General features: G+C 34.2%; 1 protein-coding gene and 1 pseudogene across 1 annotated transcript in view; both read right to left on the bottom strand.

Moving 5' to 3' along the window:
- Sgcz (sarcoglycan zeta) overlaps window positions 1-20,596 on the bottom strand; it is a 1,049,168-nt gene that overhangs the window by 65,856 nt on the left and 962,716 nt on the right. The window lies entirely within an intron of this gene.
- Window positions 9,609-10,423, bottom strand: LOC101956192 (tubulin beta chain pseudogene; annotated as a pseudogene).

The following is a 20,596-nucleotide window of genomic DNA, read 5'->3' as shown; positions in this document are numbered from 1 at the left end:
GAAAGGAGCTAGCTTACAGCCATAGTTTGGTCAGTGCTTTTGAAAAAGTAAAAGAAGAAAAAACTTCCTACTTTCAGTCTGGGTCTGTGGCTCAGTGGTAGAGCACTTGCCTAGCATGTGTAAGACACTGGGTTTGATATTCAGCACCACGTAAAAATAAATAAAATAAAGGTATCCTGTCCACCTACAACAACAACAAAAAAAAAAAAAAGAAAGAAAAAAACTTTCTACTTTCTTCTGGTAACATCCCCTCATTTCTTTTCATATACATTAGTAATGTTTCAAATGACACTGTATAATTTGTGGAAGTTGGATGAGCTGAGTATGGGTGTTTCCAAGCTTCTTCTTGAGAACGTCCGATAAAAACATTTTTTCACTGAAGCATGTTCATTTTATTTTTTTTGTTTCATAAGGAGGAAGAACTACTGTCCACTTAATTTTTTCTCTTTCTCATTTATCAGCTTGCCCTAGAATGCTGCTTTATTTTGACACACCCATAAGGATAGTTTTACATAAGTTCTTCATGTATTTTTTTTTCTTTACTAACATGACTTTTCTGATTTTTTATTCCAAATAAGCATTTTAAGAATATCTACTTTGCATTTCAAACACTATCATAAAAAGTTTGCAGTTTTCTAATTTATTTAATGCACATTTACCTAAATAATATGCAATATAATTTTGTAGTTTTTATATTATAATTTGCAAATATATTCAACTAATAGTGCAATTTCATGGTAACCACTGAGTATAAGCTCCTGGCCTAATTAAAAAAATCATTTTTCTCTATTTTTTTAAACCATTCTACTTTGATAATTTATCACCTAAATGTCATACTGAAATTCATTTTAACAATGCATATATTTACTTTTTCTAATATAAAACAACTTTCAAAGATACCATTACTGATAGAGAATTGTATTCTTGAAAATGTTATCAAAGAGTTGTTATATTTTCTATAAAAATTCTTGAATTATTATGCTACTATTTATACTTTTTAATAAGGATACTTGAGGTGTGTTTATTAGCATTTAGTTTTTACATCAAAACTTATATGTTACCTTTTGAGAATAGTAAACTGTATTGTCTCTGAAATTCATTTAGTGTGAACATGCTTTTAGTGTTTAATTAAGTGAATTAAATATTAAAGAGAATAAACTTCAAAGTATGCAATTTATGAAATTATAATAAAGTAGGATAATGTCATACAAATCATAATACACTGTGATACTGTTGGGCAAATGCACAGTATTAATGATTTATTATAGTTAATGCATAGTCTTTTGACCATGTTGAATTCTTGGAATTATTTGCTTTGAAGGTATTATTATTATTATTATTATTATTATTAATACCAGGGATTGAGCCCAGGGGCACTTAACCACTAAGCCACATCCCCATCCCTTTTTTTTAAATTTTGAAACAGGGTCTCCCTAAGTTTCTTAGGGCCTCGCTAAGTTGGTGAGACTGACTTTGAATATAGGATCCTCTTGCCTCAGCCTCCTGAGCCACTGGGATTACAGGTTTGTGCCACCACCTCTGGCTGAAAATATTATTTATGATGTTCAAAGTAGCATCAAATACATTTTGGCTTCTATAAAAATGTTCAGATAGGGCATTTGGATCAAACACTTATATCAGAAAAGATGATCTGGTCTATGATGCAATAAAACAATCCCCCAGATATGAGTGGCTTAAGGTGACTAGGGTTTATTTTTGTCCATACTGTTTTACAGCAGGGCCAGCAAAGGTATTTTTGTCACTGTGACATACTCTCATGAGATTGCAGCAACAAGGAAAAGTGATATGGGCAACTGATCACAGATTACACTATGTATATTATAAGAGCTTTTCTCCTTCATGCAACTGATCCTTAAATAAATAAGAAGCTTTAGCTGGTTAAAACTCATATATTTAGAAATTAAGAAATTCACTTTAAAATGGGTGATGCACGAAATTTCTAAATGAAGGTCATAATTGGGAAGGGTTTCAAATTGAATAATAATCACAATATTACTATGAAAAGCTATTCAATCAGTATTTACAGGGACATTTACAACTTCAGATGTCTGTATTAAGTTTGAAGGAGGATTAAGAATTAATAGTTAAACATTTAGATTGAGGAGCTAGAAAACATCACCCACAAAAGAGAAAATATATAAATTCTCAAAATGCAGATAAAAAATGAATGTCAGATCAGACATTAATGAAATAAAACACAGCATTATAATATATTAGTTCAATGGTGCCACAAGTAGATGATAAAAGTTAATAAACTGAGAAATTTCTGTTAAAATTGATTAAGAAAAAAGAAAAATGTCACAATTAATAATTAACATTAATGAAAAAGGGATATTACTACAGACACTGTAGATTTTAAAATGGTCCAAATATTTTTTAGCAACTTTACATCAATACATTTGAAAATTTAGTTGACAAGGATAAATACCTACAAAATATTACTTACCAAATTGACTTAGATAAACTCTATAAACTCCTTTCACATTATATAAATGACCCAGATTGTTGGAAGCTGTGTATAAACTATTGGTTTTGTTTAAGACACGATAAGGCAAGGAGGCTGCTTTTCTGGGAACTCCTAGGTGAAATTCCCAGTTTCGCCCTGCCTTAGCTCACAGCCCTAGGTTCAAATGCAGCCACTCCGAGATGGGTTAACCCTAAACACTTTGTTTTCCCCATTCTTATCCTGTTTTCCTGAAGAAGCCCACCACACTGAAACCCTTTGATGTATTCCAGTATAAATAAAGGATTCGTGGGTTTTTCTCTTTGTTAGGATCAGATCCATCAGGTCTATCCAATCCGTAAATGCCCCCGCTTTTGAATATATATATATATATATATATATATATATATATATATATATATGTCTCGTTTTTTGTCTTTATTTCTTAATATTACTTTTCTATCCTTTATTGATAGCCAGCCCACACTTCTGATGGTTACTCCCTCCCCATGAAGTATGCCAGGAGAAATAGAAGGCTAAAAATCTTTAAGGTACACACACAGTACACACAGGCATGCGCGCGCGCACACACACACACACACACACACACACACACATAAATTCTGGGATTCACTACATAGGAAAGAGATAATTTAAACATTATAACTCTTACTCAGAAAGAATAATGGAAATATTCTCCATCTCATCTCCCAATGCCAGAATAATTGTGAAATAAAATCTCAACCAAGATAGAACATGAAATGAAGATTGTAGGATAATTTCACTACAATAATATATACATGAAATTAAAAAGCCAAAAAATTAGCATACTGTGTCTACTCCAAGAATATGAATGTATTATACTTTAAAATTAGAAGTGTATAGTTCAAAAAAAGAAGGATCATCTCATCATAGGCATGAAAGTTGTTGAGCAAAGTTGAACACCATTGATAAGAAAAACATTTACAATTTTTCCCTCCTTAATTTGATAAAGGGAACTAAATAAACATATTAAATATCTGAAACTTAAAGGCTAAATGTTTAAAGCTTTCCTTGTAACCTCAAGAAGAAAAAAAAAACACTTATTGTTGACAATTACACTTAGCATTTTTCTAACCAGAGGAATAAAATCAGAGAAAATAGTAAAATAGTTGGATACATTAGTAGAATTGGAAAGAAACAGAAGTAGATTATTCACAGATGACATGATTAAAAATGTAGAAAAACCAAAGGATCCACAAAGAAACACAGAAATAAGGAGTGAATGAATCCAGATTTCTTAAAAAGCCAATGTATAAATATCAACTTTATTTTAGAAAATAAAAGGCAAATAACTTGCACAACAGAACTAGAGATAAAACTGTCATAACTCTCATATAGTGTGAGCTTATTTTAAGAATAACAAAGAATCTATATGTAAATCATTCAAATGATTAAAATTTTAACAAAGTACTGAATATTTAAGAATGACCATTGGTTCTTAGATTTTAAATTGAATGTAGATTTGTACAGAAAAAGATCTACAGATTTTCTGTGATACTACATCAGTAGAAGATAAATTATTCTTCCTCTCAATTGCACCTTTATAATCCCATATAATATAAAATATTACTTATAATACTCTCTTGGCCTACATGTATATCAATGTGGCATTTAAACCACGTTTCTTCAGTTTTATATTATACAAAGTATTAATTATCAATCAATTAGAATACATTTATTAAACACCCATGATATTTGAGATATTATGTTAAGAACCATGTGTATGGAAATAAAATCTGTGTACTAAGAAGATCATAGCATAATGTAATTACTAAACAAATACACAGTGCTAATAAACTAAAACCTATATAGATTGTTTGATTATATTAATCAATGCTATTTCCTCATGAGAGGTATCATAATCAATCTGTAAATTCTCACAACTACAGCTTTTAAAAGAAGCCAGCAAGTTTTTAGACTAAAATTCAATATTTTACTAGGAATGGAAAAACTTTGTACACCAAAACTTTAGAAAAAAAAATTTAAAACAATAATTCAGATCCTCAGGAAATGATTCCAAGTGCATGTAGCAAATTAAGACATATTTATTAGACAAAAACTTATTTTAAAACTCAGTAGAAGCAGAGACTCTGTATCATTTGATCTATGAACCACTTAATTCTTATCCAGTCCTATATAATAGAACTTCCACTTCTTAGGTGCAGCCAAGAACACAGGGTTCCCTCTCTAGCCAGCTTCTGGTGCAGGGCTATAATATTTTTTATGAAGGGGAGGGAGTCATCATTTGCCCCCCACCCTCCAACTATCTGTTGCAAAGGGTAAGTTCTTTCTGAGTGCACCAAGAGGCAGGAGGGTGTGTTGGGGAGAAGGCTTTATTTTCATTGTATTCCCACTGCTAAGATGGAGACTTTACCTTGAACGTGGTCATTGAGAATATAGGATGCAAAATGGCCCTCCTCTTGGTCTTTCACAGTATGGAGTCCATCCCAGGGCAGCTAATCAAGGAGACTAGTGACAACATTCAACCCCCACTTCTGCCAAATGAGAGGTATCATTTGATGGTATCACCCTTCCTAAGCAAGGAGTCACTCAGAAATTTACTAATTTTCAAGCTTCTATATCCAGAGCTATACCTCCAAGTTTTTGCCCAAGGGAAGAGGCAAGGTGTAAAAAGAGAGCTCTGAAGCTTTTTCAATTAGTGTTATTTGCAGTAGAACTGGAGCAAATTCATAAAGAAGGATACTTTGAAAAATGATGAAGTTGTGATGAGAAGTATTTAAGAAGAGACCAAAACTTCAACAAAGACATATGCTAAACCATGGTCCGGCCAGTGGAAAAAGAGACAGCTAAGAGGAGCCTTCTGGGGGTCAGGACACATCTTGAAAAATGAAAGGAAAAACTAGCACTGAAAAGGAGTCAGGGTTTACCTGGATTAGTCCTTGGAATAATTTTTGTGTCAGGGTCTTGTTGGAGACATCAGAAAATCAGTCACCAAGTAATGGGGTTTATTGGCTCCATGTGTTTAGGGAAAGACAAACACAGCCTTGAAAAGGCCACTGCCATTCTACCTGACATTTTCAAGCCCAAAGCTATAACCTGTGACAGACAAGTGGGGTGGGGAGGAGAGAAGGGAAGGAAATAGACTTTAATATAATAATTCAGGCTGTCACTCAATCAAATAACAAGCTCTGAGAGTAAAGGAATGGAGAAACGGTAACGAGAGTTTTAAAATAAATACCTGAATCTCCCAATTTCCAATGAAAAATAGAAGACTTAAAAAGATACAGGAAAGTCTGACCCACAGATGAAGAAAAAAAGCCGGCAATAGAAACTGTTCACAAGGGCTGGATGTCACATTTAACAAAGAAAGACATCAAAGTACTCCTTAGAAATATGTTCCAACAATTAAAGGAAATTATGTTGAAAGAATTAAATAAAGATATGACAAATTATTTCATCAATTGGAAAATATCAATAAAGATGCAGAAACTATCAAAGGATCCAGTGAAAATTTTAAAGTTAAAAAATACAATAAATGAGTAAAAAAAATCATCAGGAAGATTTCACAGTAAAATTAAACTGGCAGAAGAAAAAATTAATAGCATTGAAGATAACAAAGGTTTTGAAATCTGAAGAATAGAGAGAAAATGAATAAAGAGAAATCAATAGGGCTTCAGAGAATGTGGGGCAACATTAAAGACATGAACATGTATAAGGGAAATACTAGGAACAGATGAATGACGGGAAAAGAATACATATTTGAATAAGTAATTCCTGAAACACTCTTAAAATTTATTTAAAAATAAAATCCAAGAAGTGTGATGAAATCCAAAAAGACTAAATAAAGAGATAATAAATAGACACATTGTAGTGACAGTGATTAAAGCCAAAAGCAAGGAGACAATCTTGAAAGCAGAAAGTAAAAAAATTCTCACCCTTTACTAGATTAGTAGCAGAGTTCTATCAATCACGAATTCTAAACGTCATTAAAAAATGAAGGCAAATAGATATATTCCCATATAAAGAAAGACAGTAAATTTTTTTGCCAGCAGATCAACATGATAAGAAATGCTAAAAAGAAGTCCTAGCTAAAAGCAAGCGCTTTTAGAGAGCAGTTCAAACACATAATGGGACAAAGAACCTAAAGGAAAGACAGTAGAAGGAGTCAGACATAACTTTCCTATGTTCACAGATGAATGAATACATGGCCATTGAAACTCCACATCATGTATAATAAGAAGAATGAGGTCCTAAACTATGCTTGTGTACTTTCTTCTTTCTTCTCTCAAATCATTTAAAAGTTATAATAGTATATAAGTAATAGTATAACAACATATTCTGTCTTTTTAATATATACAAGTGTAATATGCATAAAGATAATAATGGCACAAAAATGAAGGGTAAGTGCAGCAAAATAGAAATGAATATTTCATTATGTATGTTGAAGCTAAATTAATGTAGGTATGAAGTAGAGTTTTATAAACTGAGGTATATTTTGTAATTACTAAACAAAAATATTTATAGACTTCAGTACCCTACGTAAGGCTTCTCAGGTGCCCCACTTTCCTTTGTAAGTTTTAGAGTATTTACTAAAGATAGAGAAGATAATTTAAAGAAATCACAGTGTTATATGAGAAAATATTTAGCTAATGCAAATAAAGCAGTACTTTGTTTTAAGGAATAAACTATAATAGAGGAATAAAAATCGTGAGACAAATGCCAATAAAATGGCAGATATCAATCCAACTATATCAATAACATTACATGTGAGTGAATTAGAGAATCTAACAAGAAAGAAGTTTTGAGTTTAGATTAAAAAAAAATACAACTATGCCCTCTTACTTTCTTTCTTTCTTTATTTATTTGTTTGTTTGTTTGTTTATTTATTTATTTATTTAGATTCTGCAAATTGAAACCATGGGCACTCAACCACTGGGCCACAACCACAGCTTTTCTATTTTTTAATATTTTATTAGAGACAGGGTCTTGCATAGGTTCTCACTAAATTGCTGAGGCTGTCTTTGAACTCCCAATCCTCCTGCCTAAGTCTCCTAAGCCACTGAGATTTCAGGCTTATGCCACTGTGCCTGGCCTGCTGTCACACTTTTGATTCAAAAATTCAAATGGGTTGAGAATAACTATATAGAAAAATTTGCGTCATGCCAACAACAACCATTTGTAAGCTGTGGTAGCTGTTCTAATTTTAGACAAAATAGTCTTTAAACACAAAATATACATTACCAGAGATAAAGAGTATCATTTTTTAAGTGATAAAAAATGTCATTTCATTCTAAAGATATGATAATTATAAGCTTCTGTGCACCTAACAGCAGATCACTAATCCATATGCAGCAAAAACATACAAGAATTATAGGAGAAATAGACAATATATCAACAAAAATGTCTGCACACTTCTGTACTCTATGTAAGGCCCCTCAGTTTGCTGCACTATCCTTTTTTGTCATCATCAAGAAACAGTATCTTAATTGGTCAGTATATTGGATGGCACTATGTTTTCCTCTGTAAATTTGAACACAAGATAGATCCTTAAAAGTTCTGGGGTACTGGCCTTGCCCACAGCCTAGACCTGAACACCAGGTGCACTTCCTCACCCAATGCCAGAAACCCCTTCGCCAACCTGGAGAGGAACACCAAGCTGCGGTTCCCTATGGATTAATGTGTGCCTGCACCCAAACCAGCTCCATCTTGGGACACGGCAGCCACCTCCATAGCCCTTTTCATCTGGTCATCTCCATCGTGGGACAACAGACAGGGCCAGGAGGCAGCTGCCTGTTGGAGCACCGGATGCCACACTGTGCCATCACACAGGCCACCCAACACCATTGTACAGCCCATTTTTCCATCCTCATCTCTGAAAGCAGTTGCCTCCATCTTGGAACACCTCCACCACCATCTTGAGTTTACTTCAGCTATCACCTCCGCCACTTTTAGTTGGGACAGAATTCATCTTGAGACATGAACTGAAACCTGGAAGTCCAACAGGAAAGTACCTACAGGCTTAATGCTACTGCGGCCACAAGCTAGGGACATGGCTGCTTCCATCTAGGAATAAGAACCAGGTCTTGGAAGACGGTCACCAGGGTCCCTGTGGGCCTGGTTGCACCAGAGGTATCCCTACGAGATGTAATAACAGTCACTATTCTGTTGCAGAGGCAGCAGGGAACCTTGCATGGGGTCGCTTCTCTCTTTTTTTTCCCCCCAACTCCCATTTATTTTTGTCTCTTGGGGCAATGTCATCTTTTCAATATGAAAAAAAAAAAGCAGCAAGTTCAACACAAATTAGAAATCTGAAGTGTAAGATAGGACAAAATCAACAGTAGGAAGGAAAAAGCAATAGCAAAAGAAATGAGATTTTTTTTTTTTTTAAAAAAGGGTTTTGTTGCCCCTCCTCTGGAGAGTGACTCACATTTAGGTGGTAGTTCATAGCTTTCCACATATCAGGCATGTTACTCTTTGGAGGGGGGGGAGTGAAAAGGTGGGGGTTGGGGAGGGCAATTCTGGAAGCTTAGGACCAAGGCTGGCCTTCTCCTTTTTGAAATGCACTGTGAGAGAAGTAAGCAGAAAGAGGAAGGATTCACACCTCCCAGACTGGGGCAGATTCCTCCAATGGGAGAGCACAACTTTGGACAGCTGAGAGGGAGGCTGCAAATGGACATGATACTGATAACACCTCTCCTGAAACTGAGATGGAGCATGGAAATGCCTAAAAATGACTGTAAAAGCATAAGATTCCCCACTTTTAAAAAAATGTCCTATGAAAAATCCTATCTCCATCAAAAGTGATTTCTACCTGCTGCTACCTTCTACTAAGTACTAATTTACCTTAGGATGGGGGCTACTGAAAGTACCCGGCTAGTTCTAAATGGGATCTGGACAAGAACTCGCTTCTTTGGAGAATCATTTTGGAATCAGAAGATGTGAACTGGACAGATGTGAAAAGTAGGTACCAGAAAGAAATGCAGGGTAATTTAGAATGGAAGAAATTTAAGTTTGCCAGAGTGGAAAGAGGAGGCATTCAAGAAACAATATTTATTGAGCACCTAATATGGGTCAGACACTGTTCTGCATGCCTCCCAAAGGAAATAAAAAAGGAGAAAAAAAAAAAGGCAGTGAACACAAATTCTGAAGAAAGGGGCAGCCGAAGGCTGGGGAACTGAGAAGTCCGAGGTGATGGGGGAGCCGCCTTAGGCCTCCTCAATGAAATCCTCTTCCTCTTCTGCGGTGGCATCCTGGTACTGCTGGTACTGGAAGACAAGGTTGTTCATGTTGCTCTCAGCCTCAGTGAACTCCATCTCGTCCATACTCTCACCTGTGTACCAGTGGAGAAAGGCCTTTTGGCAGAACATCTGAGATGGCTTGAAGAGCTCCTGTATGGCTGTGCTCTTGACAATGAAGGTAACTGCCATCTTGAAGCCATGAGGTGGGATGTCACAGACAGCCGTCTTGACATTGATGGGGATCCATTCCACGAAGTAGCTGCTATTCTTGTTCTGCACATTCAGAACAAGAATAGCAGCTTGTGCCTCCTTCCGTACCACATCCAGGACTGAGTCAACCAGCTCAGCCCCTTCTGTATAGTGACCCTTGGCCAGTTGTTACCTGCTCAAAAACAGGTTGTTACTGACCAAAAACAAAGTTGTCTGGTCTGAAGATCTGGCCAAAGGACCTGAGCCAACAGAGTCCATAGTCCCAGGTTCTAGATCCACCAGGATAGCACGAGGAACATATTTGCCACCTGTGGCTTCATTGTAATACACAGAGATGAGGTCCAGCTGCAGGTCACTGTCCCCACAGTAGGTACCGGTGGGGTCAATGCTGTGTTCATCACTGATCACCTCCCAGAACTTGGCACAGATCTGGTTGCCACACTGACCGGCCTGGATGTGCACGATTTCCCTCATGGCTAGAATTTATTTTAATTTACTTTTGCTTGCCTCCATGTATGCTCGGGACAAGGAAATATGTAGCTCGTTTTCTGTGCTGGTCGGGAGCTGAAAGAAGGAACGTGCCCGGGAGGATGGAGCAGCAAGATCCGAACCCAACGGTAGGAAGATTCTGCTTCTCTCTCTCTCTTTTTTTTTCTTTCTCCTGCTAACCAACAATGTTTTTGTTTCCCCTTTCACGTGTGCTATAGTTCAATACCTCTATATTCTCATAGCCTACCTTATAAACATCACATTCTATCTGCTGTCTGTCCACCACTGGAAACTGTTAACACTTATGCAAATCTACTGGCTGTATAATAGGAGATAATTTTTGTTTATAGTGAAAAAACTGTAAGTTTCTTAATAGAAGCTAATTTATTTAGGGCTACATATTAGTTGCATCGGGTGCTGTAAACATTGATCTCCCCTTTAAAGGTGAAGTATTTGTAACATAGGGACACGATGACATTATAGGTAGAATCTACAATACTTCAGATCCACACTGCAAGAGAAGAATACACATAGACATCATGAAAAAACAAGGGAGGAAAATACCTCAAAGAAACCAACATACTATAATAATAGAATCCACGGACAGCACAGTAGATGAAATGACACAGAAGGAGTTCAGAATATACATAATTAAAATGATCTGCAAATTAAAGAATGATTTAAGTGAGTAAATACAGGCAAAAATTGACCACTCCAACAAAGAGATAAGAAAGCAAAAATAAGCAACTATTGATCACATAAACAAAGAGATAAGAGAGAAAATGCAGGTAGCAAAAGATAACTTCAGAAAGAGATAATAGACTTTGAAAAAACAAAAGACTTAACCCCCCGCCCCAGAAATCCTTGAAATGAAGAAAACAATAAACAAAATAAAAACTAAATAGAAAGTACCACCAACAGACTAGTTCACTTGGAAGACAGAAACTCAGACAATGAAAACAAATATACAATCTGGAAAATAAAGTTGACCACACAGTGAAGATGGACAGAAACCATGAACAGAACATCCAAAAATTATGGGAGAACATAAAAAAAATCTAAAATCTATCAGAATAGAGTAAGGCACAGAATTTCAAACCAAAGGAATGCATAACCTCTTCAATGAAATAATATCAGGAAATTTCCCAAACATGGAGAATGAACTGTAAAATCAAATACAAGAGGCTTACAGAACACCAAATGTACAAAATTACCACAGATTTACACCAAGGCACATTATAATGAAAATGCTTAGCATAAAGAATAAGGATAGAATTTTAAAGGCTGCAAGAGAGAGGAATCAGATTACATACAGGGGGAGACAAGTTGGAATCTCAGCAGATTTTTCAATCCAGACCCTCAAGGGCAAGAGATCCTGGAACAACATAATCAGTAACTGAAAGAAAATGGATGCCAACCAAGAATCTCATATCCAATAAAATTAAGCTTCAGAGTTGATGATGAAATAAAAACCTTCCATGATAAACAAAAGTTAAAAGAACTTACAATGAGAAAGCCTGCATTACAGAACATTCTTGGCAAAATATTCCCTGAGGAGGAAATGAAAAACAACAATGAAAATCTGCAAAGGGAGGAACTACACTAAATGAAGGACCAATCAAAGGAGAAACCAAGTCAAGTTGAAAACCAAAATGAACCCAAATTACCAGGAATACAAAAACATATTTCAATAATAAACCTAAATGTGAATGGTCTAAACTCATCAATTAAAAGACATAGACTGGCAGATTGTATTTTCAAAATTGATCCAACAATATGCAGCTTTAAAAGACTCATCTCACAGGAAAAGACATCCACAGAGAGAAAGTGAAAGGATGTTAAAAATGTATCATTGATATGGATCGCATAAACAAGCAGGGGTTTTCATCCTCTTATCAAAGTGAACTTCAAACCAAAGTTAGTGAAAAGGAATAAAGAAGGACATTACATACTGCTTTAGGCAATCAACAAAACATAAAAATAAATATTTATGCCCCATTGTTTGGGGCATCTATATATATCAAACAAACCCCAAAATTGAACTTCCAAAATTAAATAGACTATAACACAACAATACTGGGTGACTTTAACACACCTCTCTCACAACTGAATAGCTTTTCTAATCAAAGACTAAACAAAGTAACTATAGAACTCAATATATCATTAATAATGTAGACTTAACAGACATATATAGAATACTACATCCATCAACTAGCAAATACACCTTTTTCTCAGCAGCATATGGATTTTTCTCCAAAATAGAACACATGTTATGTCATAAAGCAGGTCTTCATAAATACAAAAGAACAGAAATACTATCCAGCATTCTATTGGACCATAATGGAAAGAAATTAGATATCAATGATAAAGTAAAAAATAGAAGCTACTCCAAACCTGGAGACTAAATAATACACTACTGAATCACCCATGGATAACAGAAGATATCAGGGAGGAAATAAAATTCTTAGATGTAGATGAGAACTCCAATACAACATATTAAAATCTCTGGGACACTATGAAGGTAGTTCACTGTAATAAGCTCATTCATTAAATGAAGAAAAAGTCAACAAATAAATGACCTGACATTATATCTCAGAACCTAGAAAAAGAGGAACAAACCAACACCAAAAGAAGTAGATAACAGGAAATAATTAAAATTTTATATTAAATTTAATTTTAATTAAAAATTAAAAGAAGAAAAAGTTCAAAATAGTTTCTAATTGTCTTCTGTATTTCAATAGTGTCTGCCATGATATTTTCTTTTTTTACCACAATTTTAGTAATTTGAGTTTTCTCTCTCCTTCTTTTCATTAGGGTGGCTAAACGTTTGTCAATTTTATTTATTTTTTTAAAAAACACCTTTTTGTTTTGTTAATTTTTAAATTTTTTTTGGTTTTAATTTCATTGGTTTCAACTCTGATTTTAAGTATTTCCTGTCTTCTACTTCTTTTCGTGTTTGTTTCTCTTTTTCTAGGATTTTGACATGTAATGTCGTGTCATTTATTTTATGGTTCCAAACTTATTGTATGAGGCTATTTTCTTCCTGATACCAAAATCAGAGACACATCAAGGAAAGAAATTTCAGACCAATATCCATGATAAACATAGATGCAAAAATTCAATAAAATTCTGGCAAATCACCTGCAAAATCATATTTAAGAAATTGTGCACTATGATAAGTGGGATTTATTCCAGGGATGCAAGTTTAGTTAAACATTCGAAAATCAATAATGCAATACATCACATCAATAGACTTAAGGATAAAAATCAATTATATCAATTGATACAAAGAAAGATTTTAACAAAATACTGCAAACTTTCATGTTCAAAACACTAGAAAATCTAGAGGTAGTAGGAACGTACCTCAGCATCGTAAAAGCAATCTATGCTAAACCCAAGGCCAACATCATTCTATATGGAGAAAATTGGAAGCATTCCCTCTAAACCTGGAATAAGACAGACATGCCCTCTTTATCCACTTCTATTTAACATGGTTCTTGAAACACTAGCCAGAGCAATTAGACAAAAGAAATTAAAGGGATATGAAGAGGAAAAAGAAGAAATAAATCTATCACTATTTGCCAATGACATGATTCTATTCATAGAGGATCCAAAAAATTCCACCAGAAAACTTCCAGAATTAATTCAATAATGTAGCAGGATATAAAATTAATACTCATAAAGCAAATGAATTTCTATTTGAAAGAGAATTTAGAAAAAGTACCCCATTCACATTAGCCTCAAAAAATAAAATAGTTGGGAACCAATTTAACAAAAGAGGTGAAAGACCTCTACAATGAAAGCTACAGAACACTAAAGAAAGAAATTAAAGAAGAGATTAGAAGATGGAAAGATCTCCCATACTCTTGGATGGGCAAAATTAATGTTGTCAAATGGCGATATTACCCAAAGCGCTATACAGATTCAATGCAATTCCAATTAAAATCTCATTGTCATTCCTTATAGAAACAGAAAAAATAACCATGAAATTTATTTGGAAAAATAAGAGACCCAGAATAGTTAAAGCAATCCTTAGCAAGAAGAGTGAAGCAGGAGGTATCACAATACCAAACCTTAAACTATACTACAAAGCTATAGTATCCAAAATAGCATGGTATTGGCACCACAATAGACATGTAGACCAATGGTACAGAATAGAGAACCCAGAGACAAACCCACATAAATACAGTTATCTCATAATAGACAATGGCACCAAAAACACACACTGGAGAAATGATACCCTCTTTAACAAATGTGGCTAGGAAAACTGAAAATCTTTATGCCGCAAAATGAAAATAAACCCCTATCTCTCACCATGCACAAAACTCAACTCAAAGAGGATCAAGGACCTAGGAATTAAACCAGAGAGCCTATGCCTCATAGAAGAAAAAGTAAGCCCAAATCAACATGATGAATCATGATGAATTAGGTCCAGATTTCCTTAACAAAACACCTAAAGCACAAGAAATTGAATAAAGAGTCAACAAATGGGATGGATTCAAACTAAAAAGCCTCTTCTCAGCAAAAGAAACAATCAATGAGGTCAAGAGAAAGGCTACATTGTGGGGGCAAATTTTTGCCATACACACCTCAGAGCACTAATCTCAGGGATATAGAAAGAACTTTAAAAACTTAACATACAAACACACACACAAAAATCAATAAATTGGCTAAGGAGCTGAACAGACACATTTCAGAATAAGATGCACAATTGATCAACGAGCATATGAAAAAGATGTTTGACATCTCTAGGAATTAGAGAAATGCAAATCAAAACTACTGTAAGATTTCATCTCAGGAATAGCAGTTATCAAGAATACAAACAACAGTAAGTGTTGACAAGGATGTGAAGCAAAAGGCACACTCATACATTACTGGTGGGACTACACATTGGCGCAGCCAATGTGAAAAACAGTATGGAGATTCCTTAGAAAACTTGGAATGAAACTATCATTTGACCCATCTATCCCACTCCTTGGTCCATACATAAAGGACTTAAAATCAGCATACTACAGTAGTGCAGCCACATCAAAAAAAAATGTTCATAGCAGTACAATTCACAGTAGCCTCACTTTGTAACCAACCTATATGCCCTTAAACAGATGAATGGATAAAAACTGTGGTAGATACACACAATGGAGTATTATTCAGCAATAAAAGAGAATAAAATTATGGCATTTGCAGGTAAACATATGGAACTGGAGAATATCACATGAAACAAAATAAAACAATCTCAAAAATCCAAAGGCTGAATATTTTCTCTGATAAGTGGAAGCTAATCTATAGTGGGGGGGGGGATGGCAAAAGTGGAGGAACTTCAGATGGGGCAAAGGGGGGTGGGGGAGGGGACATGTGTATAGGAATGATGGTGGAATGAGATGGACATCATTACCCTAGGTACATGCGTGATTGCACGAATGGTCTGATCCTACTTTGAGTACAACCATAGAAGTGAAAAATTCTGCTCTAATTGTATACAAAGAATCAAAGAGCATTCTGCTATCATGTATAACTGGTTAGAACAAGTACATTTGAAAAAAAATCTTTCTGGGGTTTTTCATAGCAGTTACATTAAACTTGTATATGTAAAAAAAAAAGTTCTTGGGTACTGATAAAGTTGTCTAGATTGTTCTCGGAAACACTGCAAGATCAAACTATTTGCTAAACACATAGAAACTAGCCTCAGCCCTATGCCTAATGGCTTAAACCCTCCTATATACTGCATAATCTGACCTTCTTGACATGGTCATACTCGAGTAGAACATCTCTATTCCTTCCTTCTCATTGTGAAAATTCTGCAGTCCTCTGAATTTAAGTCCCTTTAATAAATGCTTTGGACTGATTACCTTGGCATTTAATGCTTCCTTCTTTAAAAATCTTAATCAAACCCACTAAGAAAGAGTCCCTTATAAAATTTACCCTGATGCAAAGTTTTGGTCTGAAAGAGCATCCTACTTTAAGTGATGAACAAGCAGACAGAGGATTCACACAAAAATGGAAAACCTGTGTCTTCTTTGTTAATGTCACTATCATCTCTAAGCTGGACTGCTGAACTACCATTCTCACTGGCTTTCACTCCTGTTGTCCTGAATCCCCATGTATATTCTTCACATAGAAGCAAGAAACACATTTTTTAAAATGAAAATCAAACCACATGATTTTCCTACTCAAACCACATGATTTTCCTACTCAAACCACATAATTTTCCTACTCCTTGCAATAGATGTATGAAATATTTAGAAAACGTGCTGTTTTCCACATGGTTTGCAAGACCCTGCCTAGTTTTTGCATCTCTTCCAGTTCTCTTCTCAATTTCTGCTTAATCATGATGGTTCTTTTACCATTTCTAAAAATCATAGGCTTCTGCACTCTCTGTTCCCAGTTCATGACATGTTCTGTAGCTAGATCTTTGTGTGTTTTTCATGGCTTTAGTTAGCTGTCTAAAATGAACTACCTCCAAGAATTCTCCCCTGCCAGTGTATTTTCCGTCCCCTCTACCCTTTGCTTATTGGGGCCTTATCTGAGAGTATTATCTAAATCCCATGATTACCATTTTGTTTTCCACTTTTACCTGCTTTATTTTTCATTTTATCATCTTTGTATGCTCAGTTGATTTCTGGATACCTCACTAAAATATAGACTCCCCCCAACCTGATTAATTCCAGGAATGATATCTATCCAATTGATCTGTGCATCTTCAGTGATTAAACAATTCCTAACTTATTAGAGATGATCAAGAAGTATTCCTAATAGAAAATGTGACTGCTGGTTTCACAAGTTTATTTCAATTAATATAATATCCTCTAGGTTTATCTATGTCATCACAAATGGAAAATTCAACTTATTTTAAAAGCTGAATGTTCCATTGTGTAACCTTCTTGTTCATTATCTGTCAAATGAATACTTGGGTTATTTACATATTTTGACTATTGTGAATAATGCTGCAATGAACACTGTAGGGCTGATATTTTTACCAGGGGGTAATTTCATTTCCTTTGGATAAAAGCACCAGAGAGACCTCTATCTTATATGATAGTTCTAGTTTTAATTTCTTAAGACACTTCTATCCTGTTTCCTATAATGGCTGCACCAACTGACATTCCCGTGAATTCTGTGGAAAGGATTTTCTCTTTTCCATACTCTCTCCAACACTTGTTATTTGTTTGCTTTATGATAATATCCATTCTGACTGGTGTGAGGTGATATCTCATTGTAGTTTTGATTTACATTTCCCTGACCATTAGTGATGTTGAGAACCTTTTCACATATCTGTTAGTGATTTTTATGTCTTCTTTAGAGAAATGCCTATTCCATGTCTTTTGTTGATGTTTTATCAAATTATTAGATATTTTGCTATTGAACTGTGTGAGTTCTTTCTGTATTTTGGATATATCTTTTTATCAGATATATGGTACACAAGTGTTTTCTTCTATTATACAGGCCATTCATTTTTTGATTGTTTTCTTTGACCTATAGAGTCTTTTAAGTTCAGTATAATCTTTCTTATTTATATTTGCTTTTGCCACCTGTGCTTTTGGTGTACTTACAAACATTTATCATCAAGACCAATGTCAAGCAATCATTCTTCTAGTTTTTTTCCTCAAAGTGGTATAATTTCTGGATTTAGGGGTAGGTTTTGATTCATTTTGATTTTGTGAAAACCTTATGATGTGAGCAACCAATTTCATTCTTTTGCACATGGTTTTCCAGTCTTCCCATCACCATTTATTGAATACTATATCCTTACCCACAATGTCTTCTTGGTTCCCTAATATTTAAAATTTCTCTGCTTTAAGAAATAATCTTCTGATTACATTATGTAATGTCTCACAATACTTGAATATTAAATATAGTTTTCTTAGTACATTTAAGTAAAATATAAAATTATGTTCTTTGAAATATATATCAATTTTTAATACAATTTTTAATAAACTTTTTACTCCCAAGGATATTTTATGATTTATAACAATGTTTGTCAGTTTATTCAGCTAAAGGTGAAGAAGAAAGTACTGAAGTTAAATGGTACAACATTTTAAATAATAGACTAACTTCCCTCAGTCGTCTGCCTCTACCTGTCTGATGCTAAAACTAACTGTTTGATGCTCAGTGGATGTAAATAATGTGATGATGAGATTGAATAGAATATAATTAGGATACTTAAAAAATTAAAATGGAAATTCAAAATTTTTTTTATTCCTATTTATTGCAGATATGAAATGTAGATATCTCAGAGCTGAAATATATTTCTAAAAAGTTTGATCTGTATATTCTTACATATTAGGATACTCATTGGGTGTTTCTCTTTCGGGTTCATATTTCATGTATGATTCACAATTAGAATGGGAGCATGGGAGTGTTGGAGAGAAGATCTCTTCCCTACTGTTACTCTGCTACTCTCAAGTTGTAGCTCCTACCCTGGAAGCCAAGGTAGTGTTGCTATCACATTCCTGATAGCAGACACCAGGTAGGCAGAATAGAGGACAGGCTTCTTTTTTATTTTTCTTTTGATTTTTATTTTAATGGTTATAATTTAATCACAACTTTGTACGCTTTGACCAACATCTTCCTATTTTCCCAACCCCATCCTCCCATTTACTTTCTGTTTTTGATTTTTTATTGTTTTAAATAAGTGATAACATGCAATTTTTGTCTTTCTGTACCTGGCTTAAGGTAATGTCACTTAACGGAATTAATGTCATCCAGGTTCACCCACATTGTCTCTAATGCCACAATATCCTTCTTTTTAAAGATTGAATAGGACTCTGTTATGGGGTGTGCATGTATTTGTGTGTGAGACACAAATTATTTATCCATTCATCCATTGATGAACACTTAGGTTGATTCTATATCTTGGCTCTTGTAAATAATGCTTCCATTAAAATAGAATGCAGTATATCTTTGACATGTGGATTTCAAGTCCATCTGTGTGTGTGTGTGTATGTTTGTGTGTGTGTAAATCTGAGATATATAGATCATATGGTAATTCTATTTTTAGCTTTCTGCATAACTTCCATGTAATTTGTTACAGTTAATATACTGGTTCACATTTCCATCAATAATATACAAGAGTTTCCCTTTCTCTATTTTCTGCCAATATTTTTCATTTCATCCTTTTGTACCAGTTGTTCTGACAGGTCTGAAGTGATATGTCATTGTTATCTTAATCATTGACCTAATTATTAGTGATAATTTTTAAGTCATGTATTTGTTATTTGTATGTGTTCTGTTGAGAAGTATCTATTCTGTTTTTGTTTTATGACATCATTTGGAATTGTAATCATCATTTCAACTTTTATGTCACTACTTAGAAGTTGAGTACACCTGGATTTGAGAGCAAACTATGGTTTTGAACTAAGCAGTGATATGCCCAGCTAGAATTTAAGATTCCATTATTAAAAGAAAAGGGTAGCAATTGTTATAAGGAGTGAGCTCTCATAATGTTTGCAACATCATGCAAATGCTTGACATTTGGAAATTAATCTTGATCAGATTTCAGACTCCACAAACTCCAAAGTCAAGTTTCAGCTGCATTTCTCTTATGGTTATTTTGCTAGTAATGCCTGGATTCCATATTATATAGCATCCTCTTCTTAATCTTAGTCTTGCTATTTTATCTAATTCTGATCTCTTTGCCTATAATTAAAATAGATGAAAGCTGACAGAAATAAAGACCCCTGAGTACAACTTTGTTATACTTTGTATAAAAACACAATATTTGTATAAAAAGACAAAATTTCTATTACCTATACAAAAGCACATTATTTAAATGACTTTTATATCAAATCCAGATATTAAGTCATACAAGTAGAAACATTTTTTTCCAGAAATTTCTGGGTAGATAATGCTTTACAATAAAAACAAGAAATTATTTTGTTATGTTTGTATTTTTTTCTCTCATTAGTGCATTATAGTTCTACATAATAGTTTGGTTCATTTTTACAAAATCATACATACATGTGACTTGTCCTGTGACTTATCATACATACCTGTGACATGTCCATACATGTGACAGTCCCTGTCACACTGCTTTCCCTCCTACTCCTCTTCCCCTATTCTCCTTTACTGGTTCAATTTATATTCTTATTTATTTATTTATTTTTGGTACAGGGGATTTAACCCAGAGAAAATTTATCATTGAACTACATTTTCAGATCTTTCTATATTTTATTTTATTTATTTATTTTTTATCTTT

The sequence above is a fragment of the Ictidomys tridecemlineatus genome, chromosome 14 (assembly GCF_052094955.1).
Source record: "Ictidomys tridecemlineatus isolate mIctTri1 chromosome 14, mIctTri1.hap1, whole genome shotgun sequence".
NCBI classification, from domain to species: domain Eukaryota; kingdom Metazoa; phylum Chordata; class Mammalia; order Rodentia; family Sciuridae; genus Ictidomys; species Ictidomys tridecemlineatus.
The sequence above is the reverse complement of the archived record's forward strand: the minus strand, read 5'-3'. Positions and strand labels throughout refer to the sequence as shown.